General features: G+C 39.2%; 3 long non-coding RNA genes across 3 annotated transcripts; 1 reads left to right on the top strand and 2 right to left on the bottom strand.

The window, feature by feature from the left end:
* Positions 1 to 270: 270 nt before the first annotated feature.
* Positions 271 to 11,359, top strand: LOC111846278 (uncharacterized). The gene is made up of 3 exons (XR_002838850.2): positions 271 to 383; positions 8,548 to 8,680; positions 11,137 to 11,359. It is a non-coding gene; the product is annotated as an uncharacterized lncRNA (long non-coding RNA).
* Positions 2,509 to 10,063, bottom strand: LOC111846281 (uncharacterized). The gene is made up of 2 exons (XR_002838852.2): positions 9,293 to 10,063; positions 2,509 to 8,626 (listed from the first exon to the last, which is right to left on the bottom strand). It is a non-coding gene; the product is annotated as an uncharacterized lncRNA (long non-coding RNA).
* Positions 11,360 to 15,159: 3,800 nt separating the features above from the next.
* Positions 15,160 to 20,520, bottom strand: LOC111847535 (uncharacterized). The gene is made up of 3 exons (XR_002839125.2): positions 20,397 to 20,520; positions 20,132 to 20,224; positions 15,160 to 16,199 (listed from the first exon to the last, which is right to left on the bottom strand). It is a non-coding gene; the product is annotated as an uncharacterized lncRNA (long non-coding RNA).
* Between the last annotated feature and the right edge of the window lie 20 nt (positions 20,521 to 20,540).

The following is a 20,540-nucleotide window of genomic DNA, read 5'->3' as shown; positions in this document are numbered from 1 at the left end:
AAAAGTGCTGTGCGGTAAATGTGACACATCTCCCTACTCCCTATCTCATATTACCATTTTGCGCAGGGAAAAATAACCGTCTGTTCAGCGTAGGAAGAGGTCGTCAGGGTTTAAAGTTTACAGGTCAAGTCATTCATCTGCTCATAAATAAGTATCATCGCGTTTCTTACAGTTCTTTCTTGTTTTCGTTCAGACATTTGAAGTTAATGACTCTGATCAGTGCGAAAAGTGAAAGTAAGCATAATACTCAGTATTTTGGAATAAATTATACACAAGAAGCCAAAAGTTTTTTTTTTTCTCATTTCATTTCGTTGGCACACGGTTCCCCCATGACCGCCGCCTGGATCTGGTGGCGTATGCATGATGGACCAGACAATTTAACAGTGAGTGAAGGTGCAACCAGAGCTGGGCTTTGCACCCTTTTCTTAAAAGGCGGCAGCCCATAAATCTTCGCATTATGCCTTTGTTGGGCCCCCAGTAGGGCTAATTTACCGTCCCTTTCATTGGCTGAAAAGTATCGTTTTCTTATCAGTTTTACAACAATGCTTAGACTTGATTATGACTTCATTTACTACAAGATATTGTCTTTTTAAATGCTTATTTTGAATAATTAATAATTGTCAATAGTAGGCATAATATATAGTAGGTCTATTTTAAACAGCTAGTTGGTATTCATTTATATTATAGGCCTACTGTTTTGTTTCATTTTGTATAGATTTTATGCAAGATGATAAAAGTAAGTAAAAGTAACTGTATAAAACATTTAGTAGATCTATCAATATACTTATAAATGTTTCACTGCAATTCTGGTTGATTAATATGAAATTAAAGAGTACTGAAGGTGACCGCGGCGATACGGTTGTAGAAATAACATCTCTCCAATAATATTGGATAAACACAGCAATACGATATTATTATTTATTCAATTTTAATACTAGCTATCGCATCGTAAAACAATTATCATGTTGATTTGAGAAAAAAATCCCGAAATAGCATAGCATTTCATTAAAATTCAAGGTAGAACAATCCCTGATTAGTGCCCATGCAGTTATATGCGTTTGAAAGGGCTCATCACATTATTACATTAAAACTTGAAAAACTACTAGTATGGTTGCAATAATAGTAATAATAATAATAAAATTGATTGATTCATTCATTGATCTAATGGATAATTCGTTTTGTTATTTTCGAGCCGTATCTTTTTCACGGTTTTATTCTACGATTCGTTGATTGCTTAGAGGTATCCCATGCACTTAAGTCAAAATAACACGCAGGTGCTTGCTTTTTTCACTTAGGGGTGGATTGTCCCATCAAACACTTAGGCTACGTAAAAAAAGCGCATAAACAGTTACGCACTTTTGAGTTAAGTTGTTCTCCTCTTATCAGCACAGACACTCCCACTGCACTTAACCCGTGCAAGAAGTGTCGGCTGCACACGGGGGTGCTGACGTATTTCCGGTAAAATTTCAGCCAACTAAATCACTTCTGCTATCCATACAGTTGCTGTTTTTGTCAAAAATGTCTCAGAAAAATAAGTTTAGGTCTGCCGTGACTTTGATTCACGCCCCTGTCCAGTTGGTGGCGAGTGTGCCTATTAATGTCACATTAATGTCACAGCAGCCAATAATTGTGACAGCCTTGACAATCTAAGTAAAAAAAAATGAGATGCGGTGGAGGATGTAGGACAAGGAAGTAATACTGATATCGTTTATCAGGGAGCAGCAGCTAATGTTACTGGGCAAAATGATTTGTTCATAGGCTATTTGAATTGTAATTGTCTAATTCTGTAAAACTGCATTGTTCATGTTTCGCAATGACCGAAGTTTTTAGTGGCCTCTGCTGTCACTGCGGGGAAAAAAATCATTCATCTTCTTTGTGTGGTATTAACATGAAATGATTGCACGTTCAATATCTCTGTTCAATATTTCCCTGCATGCCCTTATAAATACATAATATATAAGCATGTAGGCTATAATAATCATTAAAAATAAAAATGACTGAATGAAAATTAAATGACGTCTTATTAAAACGAAAATTTAAATGACGGGAAAGAGACTATGACGGAATTTCAGCCTTGCAATTAGACATCACGGAACACGCAAAGCAAGAGTCAAAGTAACGCGAATATCAACAGAAAATATTCTAAATGTACAAAGTAGGGTTGGGCCGATAGCCTTATCTGAATAGGCTATATGTGCATCGTGGATTATTGCCGGAAAAATATCAAGATTATTGATAATATCTAAACACATGATCATGAATGAAAATATGTGTATATAGCGTATTTTGCAAGCGTAGGTAATGTTATTTGTTAAAAATGCCCTTCAAACAGTTGTGTACAGCCTACAATGTCTAATATTTGGTTCACATGTGTTTGTAAAATCTGCGTTTCTATGTTACAGGGCAGGGATACCGCGCAGAGCACGTTACAATCTATAGCGAGATTAGCAGGTGAAAGCCACTTTTATCATGACACGAGTGCAAAATTACTGAATACACAAATAAGGCTTTCTTTTCACCTTTTATTTTCCCCAGTTGAAACAGTAGCAGAAAATGTTTCCCAAATAAACAGCGCATCGGTAGTATTCATTATTTTATAATGAACATAAACGATGCCCAAAGACTAAATGATGGAGTTTAATAATAACAATAAGAATCATAAAAAAGACAGAAAGGTATGCTGTCATTGCCATATAGGGGAATTAAGAACGATCGCTGTCTGGAAGATGAACTGAAACAGTAACCAGTTTACTCACTTTCAGCAAGAAACACAAGCATGATTACTTTGCTATGGATTAGATAGATAGATAGATAGATAGATAGATGTCTGCCCATGCAGCAGACATTACACAATATACAGAATAGTGACATAATTTATGAACTATAGGTGACTGAGGTGTTATAAAGTCTGTTGGCAGATGGAATGAAGGACCTGCGGAAGCGTTCCTTCTTGCATGTTGGATGCAGTAGTCTGTTGCTGAAGGAGCTTCGTAATGTCCTCACTGTGTTATGCAGGGGGTGAGTGGGACTGACCATAATGGATGTAAACTTGGCCAGCATCCTCCTCTCAGCCACCTCCTCAGTGGAGTCCAAAGAGCAGCCCAGGACAGAGCCAGCGCTCCTGACCAGCTTGTTCAGTCTCTTCCTGTCCCTTCCTGAGCTCCTACACCCCTAGCAGACCACCGCGAAGAATATAGCAGATGCTACTATAGTGTCGTAAAAGGTCTTTTTTCCTACACACACCAAAGGACCTCAGCCTCCTCAGCAGGTGGAGACGGCTTTGCCCCTTCTTGTACAAGGCATCTGTGTTATGTTTTGGCGGAATGTGCTTATCAGAGTAGCCTAATGCAAGGGGAAAATGGATTTGTTTGTTTTTTTTAATCCAATAATGAAGTTTGACCCAATGAAAACAGAATTCTTTACACACATTTTTCAATTATATCGATATAGTTGGAAAAAATGGATAAGGAAAAATGTGCCCATCCCTAGTATAAAGCAAATGTAAACATAAAACAAAACAAATCCCGGACATTTCAGGCATTTTAGGTCCTAAGATGGATAATGTGATCTGGTACCCTAGGATATGGAGAAAGTCTAACTCTGTTTCTGCTTCAAATGTATGGTTTGAAGCCCTTCTTTTTGTTCCCTGTCTTATGGCACGGTGCTTGAATAATAAAATTAGTCTGGGTTAGTCTTCAAGCAACCAAGTGAAAGGGTGGGTTTCCCGAAACCTTCCTAACGGTAAGTCTTTGGTAAGTTCTACCTTAAGTTGTTTCTTAACGCTTGGACATTTTTCCCGAAACGTTCTTAGTTAAGTATATCTTCCATTCTTTCATAAGGTTGGCCTGAGTCTCTCTTAGCTGTCTCTTATCGCTGTTGTCAGCTCATATTGCTCATTTAAAATAAGATTAACGTAGTTAAGGCTACAGTTTTATAACCAAATATCACTTAACTAAAAAAAATTGATCCATAGGTTAAAATGATTTTGTTTGATTCATGACTACAATCTTTGTTAGGTTTCATCCTTGTCCTCTGAATGCGCAGTGAACTGGCCTTAGTAATGGGTGGATTCATAATGAAAGATAAACAACGTGCTGTTAATTATGTTTTTATTTATTGATTGGGAAGGAAGGGGAGGGGGTTCTGCTGATATTGGAGTGGACATGATCCCCCTATATCCAACACCAATGGAATGCAGACACATGTCAGGGTCAGCACCTGTACCCTTCGTGTTTCTTCCTTGTTTGGCCAGCAGGTGTCGCTGGCCATCCCGTCCTGTCACTCCTCATCACATCCTTGTGTATTTTCTCTTGTTTCCCTGACTGCCATATAGCTCAATAGGCTGAATGTGTGGTTCAGGCATGCTGATCAGGGGTTTGAAGCTGCCTTTGAACTAACTTTGTCTGTTTATATTTCTTGAATTTTGTTTTTCAGTGTCTATTTTCTATATTAGTTTTCTTGCCCTTGGTTGTACTTGTGTTCTGTTCCTTTCTGGTTCTGTTTGATTATCCTTGCATTTTATTCCCGGTGTTTAATTCCCAGTTAATGTTACCTAGTTTTTGGTATTTGTAAAGCTCCCTAGTTTCTGTGCCCATTAGTTATTAGTTCCACCTGTTGCCCGTTTCCTTGTGCCAGTGTTTGTTGATTGGTTAATTGATTGTCTTACACCTGTTCCTTGTTTGCCCCAGTTTTCTGTGTATTTAAGTGCCTGCCCTGCCATTGTATTAGGCTTCTGTGCTAATGGTGCTCTGCGTGAGAAAGTGTGAGAATAAAGTCACAAGATAAAAGTCACAAGATAAAAGTCACTTTTTTGGGGTGCGGCCATCCATCCATCCATCCATCCATCCATCCATCCATCCATCCATCCAGCCATCCATTTTTGTAACTGCTGGAGTGTGGCCTTTGGTGTTATTCCAAAAAATTATGACTTTTATAACTTTATTCATGAATTATTCTGACTTTATTCTCACAAATTACAACTTTATTCTTGAAAATTACGACTTTATTCTTGAGGTTTTATATGTTATTTTTATTAATTGTAGCCCTTAAATGTTGATTTTGCCTCTTGTAGTTAATCGGTTGTAGAGTAAAACAATAGACAATACAAGAAAACTGAAGAAATTAACGTACGTCTTACTATACTCATTGATTATCTATTAGTAGCAAAGTTGAAAGATTTAAAAACATTTTAACTAGTTTTGTGTTTTTTGATCTTAAAACCCTATTTGGGGAAAATGGCTGATGAATCATTAAATCAGTGTTATAAATTACATCATTTTAATTTACTGCACACAATTCAAACACTGTATTTCACTGTAACATTTTGTTTTTGTCAAAGGATTCTCACAATTTGTGAGAACACCCAAATATAACCATATAGTACGCTACATCTATGCTTTCAATTTCCAAATAATAGGGTTTTGTGGATTTCAGTTAGGTTCACAATGTTAGTGAAAAGTCCATGTTCCACATTTTGCTTGTTGCAAGAATCATTGGTTATTATTATACTTCTTGCCCGGCCACAGCATCTTTTTCAGGTTAAGTGTGGTGGGCGTGTGCATGCTGATAAGGGGAGAGTATGCGTAGCTCAAACGCACATATCTTTTTAAGCACTTTTTTGACTTAAGTGCTTTGTGATAGAAATGACCCCATGGTTTGTTACGTTATGACATTTCAGTTCCGCGGCCTAATTCTATTGTTTAATGACTGTTTTTTTCTTAGGTTCAACGTTACGGGTTCTTCAGGAAGTAAAGGAATCAAATGTTATTTTTACTGTTATTTAGGATGATTAAGTTAAAACTGCAATTGCATTTTTTTCTTCTCTTGTCAGGAAGTGTAATAATAAAACGATTCATTTATGGGAGAATTAATATAAAGAATCACAATCTTTGGTAGCAATCTTCATCTGCTGTACAAGTAGACTAAAGTCAAATTTGAGATAAATAACCTTGTTCCTAATAATATCCCCAAGCTGTCTGCTCTACATTGCTTAAATCAACCTTTTTGGAACAACAGGAAGTGTTTATTCATTTAATTCCCATGAGCTTTCTGAGACAATTCTAGATCTGGTAAAGTAATGTTTTGAGGGCAGTTTCTTCAGATGATCTACAATTTTAGATTCACTTTTACTATACTGGCTAAAAAATACATGAATTTTCAAAAATAGTGGAAATTAGCAGGATGAATTCCATTATTATAACATCAAAAGGCACTTTGGAAGAATTCCAATGTTATATTTGGCCTGCAGTTTGCTTTTGCACCTGGAAATGGAGCCTCGAAAAGCCAAACACATTTATAGTAGCCATTTAGATTTTTCACAGTGTTGTTTTTGCATAATTAATTTGTTTTTAATGTAAACTTGGAAGGCTCCAGTTAAAACACGATTATTTACAATAATTGCCACATGCATTCTAAATAAATAGACCCACATCTGACAGTAAAGAAGGCTGGGAAACAACCAGCAATTGGTTGTAAATTTTTGACTGTTGATTGTGACAATGACAGTGCTGAATTGAAGAAAGCCATCATATGAATTGGCGCAGCACTCCTTACCTCCCATTTCCACTGCTTGCTCTACACTCTTGTTCATAAACAAGTCCTCAAAAACTGAGAACACATTCCTTTTGCTATACCAAAACATTACTAAGGAAGTAACTCTGCAACAATACTGATAAAGAATGCCTGAACTTCTGTCACTGTGACTTCTAAAGATTGTAGTGATTGTAATGATAGTGTTTTTAAGTAGCATTGAGGGAGAACTGCTTACTTTTGAGTTCAATGGGATGAAATCTAAACGGAATGTAAAGATGATGCAGAGAAGTGCTTTGCACTATGCGTATCTGGCAGGACTAGCAAGCTGCGTGAGCAATTTCGCTGGTGCTTTGATGTTAAGCATGTTATATATGGAAATTTATGATGGTTTGCTTATATAACATAAAGTATTTCATAAAGTGATATTATCCGCTGTTGTCAAGTGACCTTATATTTAACTGAAAAGAGGCTTTTATTTGTAGCTCCAGGTGCTTGTCACTTGGTACACAGCCATTGTTTTAATGCCTTTGGAGTCAGTGAAAAATGTCTGAAATTTCTGGAGGCTATATACAGTGTAAGGTGTATCAGATTTCCTTGACAACATTTTATGCTCGTGAACTTAAAATTACCTTGAGACAAAATATATTGATAATGACATAAAACCTCTGTTAAATGTGACCTTAGTCTGAGTCTTTTTTAGTTTGACTCAGAAGTAAATCAAAGCAATTTTGTATATGGTGGAAAGGAAAAGTCTTTGCTTTGTCCCAGTTCTTTCAGAGTGTCGGAGTGTCTGCCTCAGGCTGTCGGTTTACTGCGTACAGCCATCATACTAGAATGTGCCTTCATGTGTGTCACTGGAAGTTACGTATATGTCACCCCATCACCTCCCTGTTCTTATGAGGTAATGTTGTAGTATGGGGTTTGTCAGATGAGTATTCCTCAGTAGGAAGCCAGAAATCCAGGGTAACACACACATCTGAAAAGATGTGTGTGTCACCCTGTTTTGTGGTAAACCTACAGGATTGGTGAGTTCTGTGATATATTGCGTCTTATGTTGATGTCATGCTTCGCACTCTTGCAGTTCAGTGACTGCGGATGGTCCTTTTATTGTTCTTCTGTTTATTCATTTTACATGAATAAAATGGAAAATGGGGCGAATGTTCTGTCATATTGAAAAAGACCTGAGATCACGACTCATGGGTGCCAAGCTGGGCATACAGGCTCATAACGCCATTTAGATAAGAATGATGCGCTGTTTTCTTTGTCACCATGAGACGACAGGGGTGGGGGGGTAGACTCTTTGTGCTCCCCATGTCGCCCTACTCATGCGCATCATTAGTTTCACCCAGCGACCCTTGACTGCCCCCGGTTGATTAATGGGTCAGTCGGGCCTCCTGATGTCACTGGGACTCCGCGGTCTCTTGCTTCCTAGGCCAGGGATTGACCCTGGATGGCCAGTCTGCAGCAAGGAAGATGTTACAAGCACCGCTACATGCAGTTGACACTCTGAGGTCCCGTGAGACCAAAAACATGGGCAGATGACATTGGTAAAACTGACCAGCTCTCAGCTCATTTGGTCATATTTTATTAGAACATACTGAGGTCTGTGGAGCATGTGGCCTCGGCTTTGTGAATCGTGAGAAAGTGAGAAGAAGTGTGAAAGTGCTGTGTTCCTTATTTTCAACGTGGAACACTGAACATGCATGATGACTCTTTTCTTATTGTAAAATATATAAATATCATTGATCAAATATTATTTGACCAAAAAAGACACCAAGCCAAGCTGTGATAATGGGGGAGGACAAGGGGCATAATGTTTGCTTTAAAAACCTGAAAAAAGTCCTGAAATGGGCAAATGGTGAAAGGAGGTGAGCTGGCCGGACTGTCCATACCGTTCTTGGGGTTCCACGACGGGCCTCAGGCTCTCTGTTTCCCACAATTGCTCTGCCTGCACTCCACCGCCTCCCAATTAGCTGAGTGGGTGTCGTTTTTCATTGGCATGGCCCTGGTCTCCAGGTTCCCATCATGCACGGAGGATTTCATCAGAAGATGCTCCATCTGAGTGAGCGGCCGGTATGCTGCGTGTGGAAGGAACCTAACAGGCCCGGGTGGGTGAGGATTAATGGTGAGGAACCAGCAAACCCTGCAGGTGCTTTCGCTTCCTCCAGTACACTTTGTGACACGGCCTGGATATGGCAGAGCTCTTATGGAGCATGTACAGAGCAATATTTCTCTAATTTTCTACCCAATAACAATGGCTGAGTAGATGTTTTCTCTCAAAGCACCGCAGAGTGGTGACTTGCCTCCCTCCCTCCTAATGTGTGACTGTGAAATGCATTCCTGCATTTGCAATCCTCCACCTTGTTTGTTTTGCTCTCATTGGGTGAGTTATGAATGGGAGAGTTACGAAGGAAGTTTCTTGAACAGCAGATTTTCAGTGTTAATCAATCAATGTATCAAAATTGCTATATATATATATATATATATATATATATATATATATATATATATATATATATATATATATATATATAGAAACATACATTACTGCTCAAAACTTTGGGGTGACAGAAATTTCCTTGTTTTCTATGAAAACATACAAGAAATTACTTTGATTAAAAATATAGCTAAATAAATAGGAGATAGCGATTGGCAAAATTTGAAATAATTTTTAAAATTAAATTAATAATTCATTTCTTCAATCTTTGCTTTCATGAAATAGTCCTCCGTTTGCAGCTGTTACACATGCAGCCTTGCATACCTTGGGGAGTCTAGATGTCAGTTTGTTGAGGTAATCTGATGAGATTTCACCCACTGCTTCCTGAAGCATCTTCCACAAGTTGGATTGGCTTGATGAGCACTTCTTACGTACCATTCGGTCAAGCTGCTCCCATCACAGCTCAGTAGAGTTGACATCCAGGGACTGTGCTGCCTCTCCATTATACACAGAATACCAGCTGACTACTACTTCCTTAAATAGTTCTTACATCATTTGGAGCTGTTTTTGGGTTATTGTTCTGTTGGATGAAATTGGCTCCAATCAAGCACCGTCCACAGGGTATGGCATGGCCTTGCAAAATGGAGTGACAGCCTTTCTTCTCCAAGATCTCTTTTATCCTGTACAAACCTCCCACTTTACTGTCACCAAAGCAGCCTCAGACCATCACATTGCCTCCACGATGCTTGACAGATGTCGTTGAGCACTCCTCCAGCGTCTTTTCATTTGATCTGCATCTTACAAACATTCTTCTTTGTGATCCGAACACCTCAAACTTAGATTCATCTATCCACAGCACTTTTTTTCCAGTCTTCTTCTGTCCACTGTCTGTGTTCATTTGCCCATCGCAGTCTTTTTTATTGGTCATTCTGAGATTCTGTGGCTTTTTCTTTGCAATTCTGCCTAGAAGGCCAGCATGCAGGGGTTGCCTCTTCACTGTTGATGTTGAGACTGGTCTTTTGCGGGTGCTACCTAGTGAAGCTGCCAGTTGAAGACCTATGAAGGGTCTGTTTCTCAAACTACACACTAATATATTTATCCTCTCGCTCAGTTGTGCCCCGGGGCCTCCCTCTCCTCTTCCTATTGTAGTAAGAGCCAGTTTCCGCTGCTGTGTGAAGGGAGTAGCACACATTGTACATCTTCAGTTTCCTGAAAATTTCTCGTATGGAATAGCCTTCATTTCTCAGAACAAGAATAGCCTGATGAGTTTCAGAAGAAAGTTCTTTGTTTCTGATCATTTTGAGCTTGTTATTGAACCTAAACTTGCTGATGCTCCAGATACTCATTTAGTCCAAAGAAGGCCAGTTTTATTGCTTCTTCAATCAGCACAACCATTTTCATCTGTGCTAACATAATTGCAGAAGGGTTTTCTAATGATCAATTAACCTTTTAAAATGATAAACTTGCATTAGTAAACATGACATTCCACTGGAACACAGGACTAATTGTTGCGGATAATGGGCCTCTATACACTAATTCAGATATTCCATTAAAAAACAGCCGTTTCCAGCTATGATAGTAATTTACAACAATAACAATGTATGCACAGTATTCCTGATCAATCTGATGTTATTTTAATGGACAAAAAACTTTTCAAAGTTTTTCAGCTTCACAAGGGATGTTTTCAAAAGCAAGGAAATTTCTAAGTGACCTCAAACTTTTGAACAATAGTGTGTGTATGTGTGTGTGTGTGTACAGAGAGAGAGAGAGAAAGAGAGAGGGGGGTCTTTTAATGAAGGCAAAGGTATTTAGATGGAAAATAGCAGTTCCTGCCTTGCTGGTGCCTCTGTGCATTCATTCATTCTGTGATATGATAAGAAATATATTGTTTATTTGTGCAATCATAGAAACTGCAGCTGGAATTCTGTTTAATGTCTTTTGAGATGCAACTGCACATTTTTTTAATGCAAAGAATTTACAGAAAGGCACAATTTAAATCATAGATTGACCACAACTACAGAAACATACTAAACAAAAACTTTACATTCTGTTACATCTTTTATGTCACGGATACTAAAAAAGCTACTTTTTATACACTGAACAGAAACCTATGTTACGTTAAATGTCAATGATTTAATGGAGGAATGTGTTTTTATCTTAACCTGCAGAGCGAGAGCCACGACATTTCAGGAATTTGGATGCCGCAGCTTGGAGTGGACCAATCGCTGAGATGAATCACAGTTGGCTGCAGGATGACAGATTGCTTTCCAGTATTTGGAGAGTGTTTAAATCATTGTTGCTCACTAACTAAAGCCTGTGGCTCCAAACGAGATGGCACAGCACTCATCCGCATAGCTGCTGTTTTCTGAAATAAAGTATTGTTAGAAAGAAGCCCTGCTGTTCAAAATTCTTACACTCCAGTGTATAAAAGGAAATAATTATATAATAGTGTGTGGCAGTCTATGTATAAAATAGAAAGAGTGAGTAGTCATTTCTTTGACTGCAAGAAATTATTATGGCTTGCATCAAACTGATTTTTAGAAAAATAATAATGTTAAAGAATTTTATAGCTGGGCTTGAAGATTTATTGCTCAGTGTGTGACACTGCATTTCCATGTTATTAAGTCAAGTCCAGATAGAAAAGAAACAATAACTTTGGTCTATGAATAATTTTTATCGGTAAGCTGATATAAATTTGTGTGATGAAGCTCTCAATGAAATCCCCTTGGTGGGGGCAGTCCCTGGGGGGCTGGTGCCCAGGCTCCGCCTCCAGCTACAAGCCGGCAGCATGACTCAGAGCCACCTGCAGATGCTCTGATTCTGCTCAGCAGCTGACAGCAGTTATCAGGGTTACTTACTTACATGCAAGATCCGGCTCGCAGTGGCAAAGCCACAAAGACTTGACCGTGAACACATGAGTGAGTCCGTGTCCTTGGCTGGGAAATTTCTTTTTTCATTCAAACACTGTAACATTTTTAGCAAAGCGGTACCTTTTTCTCCTTTATTATGGCCAGAGTTTGATCCCTTAACCGAAAACAAGTTTGACATCTTCCTTGGCGTAAAGTGCGGGACTCTCTGTCAGGAAGGAGATAAGCACCCTGCTGTGATTTGTAGGCCTGCTATTTGATTTCTACTAAAGCAATGGCATAGTACTCAAATGTGGAGATGCTATCTTCACAGACATGTCCTGCAGAAACATCATTCCTGCTGACTTTTGGATCCTGGCCAGCCTCTCTTGAGTTTTCATCCCTATAAACTAGTGAAGGCTGAAATATTTATCTTCAAAAGATTGATTGTGTGTTCCAAGGGTATAGAAGTTGCCATTTTCTTGCTCTTTCTAGATGTTTTACTGCACACTGTTTGCAGACCAGAGGGGTTCTGAGGCCTCTGTCCAAAAACTGTCAAACTGGTTTTAACACCTCCCAAAGAGTCCATGCAACCAGTCTGTCAAACGAGACACACGGTCAGTATGTTCTGGGGTCGCGGCCCTGAACCAAAGATTTACTGATGGTAACCTATAAGGAATTTGGTGTTCTGCTCTTACCACGTCTCCAAGGTCATCGGTGCAGAATGCTGAGGTGCTCTAATTAATAGCTCTGCAGCTGATGGTACCACTCTGGTGCGCTTGCTATCCGCTATCTGCCGAGCGCTGCTCTGTTTAGCTAACGCTGGATGGCTTCCCACATCCCGTTTAATACAGAGTATCTCCCTGCTCAGCCTTTTGAAGAGAAGCCAGTTTTTGAAATACTTTAGAGTGTGTTTTACAGAGAGGTTTTATCTTTCCCTAATGTACCATTCTATCCCATATTGTTATAAAACTCCATGCTGAACTTTGCATTTTCAACGACTCCTTTGTCTGTCTGAGCTCTGGGTCAAAATCACCAAATTCTCTGATGGATAAATTAACTGATAACTTCAAAATTTATAACTCAAATATAACTTTCCTGTGGGTTATTTATGAAGTTTCATTAGTAAGTGTAAAGTATTATTTCTGAAGAAATTATCCAGATTTTTGATGTGCCTATTTTCCATTTGTAGGTAATGGAGTTTATATCTGCCCAGGCAACCAACACTGTCCCATGTGAATGATTTAATTTTAATTTTTTTCCCCTTTTTCTATCCACTGTGCCTTTCAATTGGATATTCAAACTCAAGTCTTCTCTCACTTTTTCGGTTGTTATATGTTGCCATTGGGTCTGTTGAGAAGTTTGGCTTGTGGCTGAGTTGAGTTGCTTCATTATGTTATAAAGAACGTCAGCTGGTGTGACACAGACTTATTGGTTTAATTAGAGCTGTTGATATTAAATTTAATTTTTACTTTTATGAACATGTAATTTGCTGTTAATAAGTGAATAAATGTGAGTATATCTATATCCAAAGTGGGCTGTACCAGTGGTGCTCAGTGCTGTTTGGCTGGAGCCTGTGTCCTCTGAGGGCTGCTTGCTCCTCAGAGTCGGTCAGGATGCGGCCCTTGAAGGCCGAGGGCCCGGCCCTGCTTCCTGTGTGCTGGCTGCTCCTCCTCGTTACGGGATCTGTGTCGGCTGAGGGAGTGACCCGGGCTCCATCGTCACACGGGCCCATCTCAAAGACCCGAACAAAAAGAGGCTTCATTTCACACAAGTATGCCCCCCCCCCTTTATCTACAGTGCTTATGCCCCATTTACTGTGGAGTGAGGACCATGAATGTGCTGGGGGGCAGGATAAGCGTAATCTGCCGGCTGGCTGCCGTGTCCTGCGCTCGCTCACGTGTGAACAGAGGCGTCGTTGTTCACGCTCAGGCTGAGCACCAACGTTTTTACATTGTATGCAGTTTGACGATAAGGAAGCACTGTGATTAAACTGCCTGCACATCTGTGGACGTTTTTCAGGAACAGCCTGTCACCCCCCACCCCTGCACCAATACACTCCCCAGGATAGATCCCACCTAACAATATATAGATCTCCCACTGATACAATAGATCCCTTCACATGATACACCCCTTCACAATAAATCCCCCACTGATACACCTGCCCAGAATAGATCCCCCAAACAATACATCCTCCCACTGATACACCCCCCCAAGACAGATCCCTTCACATGATGCACTCCCCCCACTGCTACATACCCCCTCCGATATCACCCACCATTGGGTATCCCCCTCATACATGCCTTCTGCTTGCTATGCTGTTCTGTCCCACCTGCAAAAAAACTTACAATAAATCATTTCATCGGGTGCCATCTGTCCTCAAGGAGCAACAAGTTGCCTCAAACACAGCATCCCTCTGTCGCCCTTTCTCCCGTGGCCCCTATGAGGCCCTTTCCGCTGTGGTCCTTTCCTCTGTGATTCTTTCTTCGACAGCCTTTCCTCTGTGGCCCCTTCCTCTGCAGTCTTGATCCTGTGGCCCTTTCCTCTGTGGCCCCTTCCTCTGCAGTCTTGATCCTGTGACCCCTCTGTGGCCCTTCCCTCTGTGGCCCTGTCCTCTGTGGCCCTTCCCTCTGTGGCCCCTCTGTGGCCCTTCCCTCTGTGGCCCTTTCCTCTGCAGTCTTGATCCTGTGACCCCTCTGTGGCCCTTCCCTCTGTGGCCCTTCCCTCTGTGGCCCTTTCCTCTATGGCCCTTTCCTCTGCAGTCTTGATCCTGTGGCCCCTCTGTGGCCCTTCACTCTGCAAACATTTGGGATAATAAAGGCTTGACGTTCTTCTTTATGTAAGGACTGTTATTTTAAACTCTGAGTTATCCAAAGATCGATCAGAAAAAACAGGGGCTTTTGGATAAAATAGATCAACAGGCGGAATGAATGTAGCAGTTTGGGTGTCAATCATAAAGAAAATCTGATTAAATAAAATTACTGATGGTAGATAACTTACATATTTTTCAGGTCAGTCAGATCACTTCTTTTGGAGACCTCTTGGGCAAAGCACAGTCAGGTTTTATTTTAAGACAATTTGTTGTTTGTGGGGGAAAAATGCATTATAACAGCCAAGGGAGTCATTATTTTTCTCTGCTATTATTTAAAAATGCCTCATCAGACATCTACTGAATGCCTCTGTGTTCCTGTGGGACACGGGGAGCCTGTGTGCCCTTTTCCAGGACGAGGAGCAGGGTTACCGAAGGGACCCGGAACTTTTGTTATTCCAAGCCCGGGCTCCTCCGCCGGAACACACATTAAACTTTCAACATCTGAAGATTAATTCAATTGACGTTACTACTAGTGTCATTCACGGTGCTGTTTATTTTTTTAGTGACAGCAATCATGAAAGGAATAAATTGAAAAAAGAAAGTGAACAAAAAAAAAAGGGATTTTAGGCACCAGATTGGATCACCACCTTCGTGTAATGTATGTTTCATTGTTTCTGACAGTGGGGTTTAAAAAGTGTCATAAAATTTAAGACATATGAGTATAACAAGAAGAAGTACCTTGGCAACATTTAAATCTTCAAGGTTTAAATTACTTTTATATAAATATATAAGTACTTGAATCACAGATTAAATGACTATACAGAAAGTTAGTATAAACAGTGGGCACAGAGCATGTATGTTTACTGGTTAAAACAGAGGTGTTCATCTTCTCCGCCATGTGAGTAAGATCGCCATTCTCCTCAGATTCTTCATTTTAGGCTAAAATGAAAAGTACTGTCGCAGAGCCACATGTCAGACACTTAAAAATAAGACCCCCCTGCTGTATACTTGGTGATACACAGCTCACCCCTTTGAAAACATCCAGCTACATCAGGATCTGTTGTTAGGAGATATTTATTCTCGTTCTGCACTAGCTGATCAAGAGAGATTTTTGCAGTGCAATACGGCACACAGAATCCGGGAGCGTGAGGATGCTGTTTGAGACATTAGTAAATGTAAAGGCCTCTGTCCTGTTGTCTGATTTCCCACTGTGGTGATTTAGCACACGAGTCCAGGTGAAAGGACCTTATTTTGTTTTTCATCACTCAGTATCTTTATGTACCCCCCAGTCCAGCCAAGAAATGGACTTTCTCCAAATGATTCTTTAATTCCCCAGCCAATGGCAAGATAAAGGACTTTGACACAGTGGCTTCTCTGACATGACAGCCTTTTTCTTCTCTTGCTCCCTTCCATGAGTTAGAAAGTTGAATCCTGGGTCAGTAGCTTTCAGCAGAAGCCCAGACTGGAATTCCAGATGGTGCATTCGACAGCGCAGCGGCAGCTCTCAGCTCATCAATTTCATGCGCACCGCATATCTGCACCCCGCGCAGGCTGAGCTGCGGGCCACTGCGGCCTAAACACAGAACAAATTGAGACACATCCTTACTAATTGGTTCCAGGATGACGACGATTTACACTGAACATGGGAGGATGTGTGTGTATGTGTACGTGTGTGTGTGTGTATGTGTGTGTGTGTGTACGTGTGTGAGTGTGTATGTGTGTGAGTGTGTATGAGTGTGTGTGTATGTGTACGTGTGGAAGTGTGTATGTGTGTGAGTGTGTATGAGTGTGTGTGTATGTGTACATGTGTGTGTGTGTGTGTGTGTGTACGTGTGAGTGTGTATGTGTGTATGACTGTGTGAGTGTATGTGTATTTGTGTGTGTCTGTGTTAGTGTGTGAGTGTGTATGAGTGTGTGCGTGTGTGTGTATGAGTGTGTGTGCATGTGTATTAATGTGTGTGTTAATGTGTGTGTGTATGAATGTGTGATTGTGTATGAGTGTGTGCATGTGTGTGTGTCTTGTGTTTTACGAGTAAACAAAGACATAAGGATAGTGTCCTAAACATTCCAAATAATATTCCTATAATCATGATATTAGATACTACAATTATTATATTGATTCTGGTTATTCTTCTTAATCTGTAGGTATTGTTAAAATATCAATGTTTTATGGAGCCCAAACCAATCTGTAGTTACATGAAGAGTGTTCAGAGAATGCTTTGAGTCTGTTACCCTTATGTTTGCTCCTCACGTTTACTATAGTAGACATACACACTAAATTGTTTCTGTTGATTTGCTAAGTAAATAAGTAAGCATTGTTTGTGTTTAATTTTCTTTGCATCATCAGCAGGAAAGGAGGTGTGTGTCACAATAAAATAAAAGTAGTGATAAAGACTGCAAAATAAACACCTCACTTGGTTTTGGACAGAAGAAATTATAGAAAATAAGCTTTGTTAAAAATATGTCATTGATCTTTAGCAGTTTGTCTGTGCTTTGCAAATTATACTTTTATAAAAATATCCGGCTATCAGTGGCAAAACAATATTTGCATTTATTGATTATGTATTCAGATTTTTTTTTGTTTGTTTGTTGTTGCTTAAACAAAATGTTTGCTAACATTTGGGGCCAAATAGTTTATTGTCTTGAAAATATGTCTGTAATTTTGACAATCCTTTGACTTTCTGAGAACGAAAGTGCCTAGATCACTTTGTGTAATTTAATATACACATGCTTTGAAATTTGCATGGCTCACATGCATTTAGCTGGACATGGTACCTTAGCTGTTCATCCTTCTGTCATTCAATGCTAGAAGCAAAAACAGCCATTCTGTCCTCAGCCTAAAGAGCTTCCTAACACGCACATGGACGCAAAATCTGCTTGCTGTATTTCTCTGATGATTTGCTAGGCAGGAACCCTCCCGTGTTTTCCAGTGTGTTTTGATGATCACCCCCCCCAGAATTCCTCATCATCCTGCTATGGGCCAAAGCCATGCCCCCCCCCCGCCCACTATTTATTACTGTGTCCATTTGATGTGTTTAAGATCGCATACATAGCACCTGCCAGACGGCTGGCTCCCTGACTGCTTTCACCCCGGTTGTAAGGCGCTCAAAGCCCTAAACAGAAACTGGGTAATGCTAAAGCTCCTGAATCTGCAGTAATACACTCATGCCATCCTCACAAAACTGGCTGTGCAGCAGAGCAATTACCCACAACTCTGCATGCCGTTCCTTCCCGTAATGTGTCGGCCTAACTCGGCACGCGGCACGTGCAACGTCACATGATTCGCCCCTTTGACTATGAAATATGCATGACTAGGAAAGTATGGACTTCCTGCATCTTCTGACAGCTAATTGAGGGCTTTGCAGTAGAAGCAGTAGTGCATATTAATGGCTCTTTTCTGCTAAAAAGTGAAATTCAACCAGTCCAATCAGACTGAAATTGTCACCTAGACCTGAAATGTATGTTACACTGTGTCTTTCATTTTGAGTGTAGGTGACAGATATCGCGTCAGTCGCATTGTGCCCGTGCTTTTATGTTTGTGATTTTGGCCTTGATCAGATATACAGATAGAAGGGAATATTGCTTTGAAATCACAATGCAAAACAAACCAAATAACCAGCAAATAAAAGAAAAAGCGATGGACATTGCGCATCTGATTCCGCTAATACATCCCTTTGCCGAATACAGACAGGCCACCTTGAAGTGCATGCAGAGCTGCCGGTGATCATTTTACGAAGTGCCGTTGTGGTATTTAATAAGCGATTTGATTTAAGTGTATTCAAAATACACTTTGTCTTATGCCGAAGCACATTAATCAGCATTAACTATACACTTTCCACTGAGGAGCAGGTGCCAAAATGTAATATACGGGAAAGTGGGTCGTATTAAAAGAACATCGTAGTCTATTGTGGTAAAACTTTAATATTTACCTTACAATTCTATTAAAATGTATTACTTTCGAAAACGTATTCCTTTAGTTTTCTCTTGTAACAATGTTTGATATAAAGATTGCATATTATTGACAATGACTGTATACTTGCTCGGTAAACATACATTTCTATAGTCTACATACAAAATAAAGAGAAATTTGAAGAATTTGATTTTACACATTTGTACAGCCGTCCCAGACTGCATACCTGTTAAAATAGCAAAATAATCATACCTTTTTGTTATTTTATTTTCGCATAATTAGTTTGCTTTAATTAAAGTTGATAATATATATATTGAAGAATATTTCAAATTATTAGTAAGGTATGGTTGTAAATTATATATGTATATCGTGTATAAAATTAGAATGTCGCCTTCTCTTGCGTAAATTTTTTTTCATGTTAATAATTTTTATTACCCCGTTGAGGAGTTTTAAGTCGTACAATTTTTTTTACTGAGCGTTTTCTTAAAAGACGTTTTTGAACGAAAATCTATCTATTGTTCAAGATTTGTTTCAGACAACAGGATTATAATTAACCTGCGTAGTTATACTTGTAAAATCATCACCATTACTTTTTATACTATAGCTATATACTGTGGCTATTAATAATTATTATCAGCAAAGATATTGCCCTTCCTAAATTTGTACAGAATTTTCTGTGTACTGTACATCGAAAACGCGAGTAATCAACTAGAAGATATATTTTCGATATTTGATATATATATCTATAGATCTGATATATATCTGATTCACCTCCGACATGATAAAAAATATCGAATGTTTATTTGCATTTTATATTCTTATTATTAGGCCTATTATTATTATTATTGTTATTATTATTATTATTATTATGCGTTTATAGTTTAAACGCTGTTATTTTGATTAGTACTGCTGTCGCTAATGTATAAAAATGTTGAGACGATTTTTTTCAAAAGCATTAAAAATTAAATTCCAAAAGAATTTTTTAAATCTAAAATCGTCTTCATTTTTATATTAGTTATTTTTTACTGAGTACAATGAAATATTTAAAATTAGCCTATATAATTTTAGACCACTACTTTTGCATATATATAAATAAACCCTTGACACGCTTTTATTTATCTATCTATCTATTTATTTATTTAGTTTATCGGCGTCTATTCATTGTGAAGTAATTGAAGTTATGAACAATAATTGCCTTTAGGCACGTTTTATGTCAGGCGTGACATCAGGCGGCCCGGAGCTGCGGTCGGCGCGCAGTGGAGCCTGTGCAGACAGTGATGGAGCGTGTGAATGCGCCGGGTCCGCGGGAATGTTAATGGAGTTGCTCGACATCCAGAGTTAAGCGCTCGCCTCTCATTTTGTTTCTACCATTTGTTATAGCTAGCTGTATGCTCAGAAAAGGAAAATATATAAAAAAGTACAAATTTCGATATTCTTAGTCTCAGTTATATGACTTTGAAATGTATGTCAGTTGGTTATTATTTAAGTACTTAACGGATTTCTGTTATTCTCCAAATACGTAGTTATCGTGTTTTCCGTTTATATAAGGTACCCAGAGAAAAACATTTTAATATTGCAAGCATATACATACGTACATTTTACCGTTTAGAGCCTGTGGTATCTGCTTCAGTCTTTCTGTTGTTCGAATGAGAATGGCATGAAATTGGACAACGCAAGTCATCATAAATCTGTAGCACAAGGAAAAAAATTAACATAAATAGCAGCACCCTTGACTCTAATCATGCAACTAAACATCAGCGTTCGCTGTAGCAGTAACACTTATTTTCTTAATTAAAATACATATACTGCGATTTCCCCCCCAAATGCATAGAAATTATTTCCATTATGAAATATACTTACAATTCAGTGTCAGAATGCACTCATTGCTTGTTTAACAGTAAGTTTGGTTGTGCTTGGAGTAAATGGAAAGATGTGCATACTAGGGCTGAATTATGATGACCCCCCCCCCCCCCTTCCTCTTTCTCACTCAAATGCACACACACA

Source organism: Paramormyrops kingsleyae, chromosome 11 (assembly GCF_048594095.1).
Source record: "Paramormyrops kingsleyae isolate MSU_618 chromosome 11, PKINGS_0.4, whole genome shotgun sequence".
Taxonomy (NCBI): domain Eukaryota; kingdom Metazoa; phylum Chordata; class Actinopteri; order Osteoglossiformes; family Mormyridae; genus Paramormyrops; species Paramormyrops kingsleyae.
This window is presented reverse-complemented; position numbering and strand designations above follow the sequence as displayed.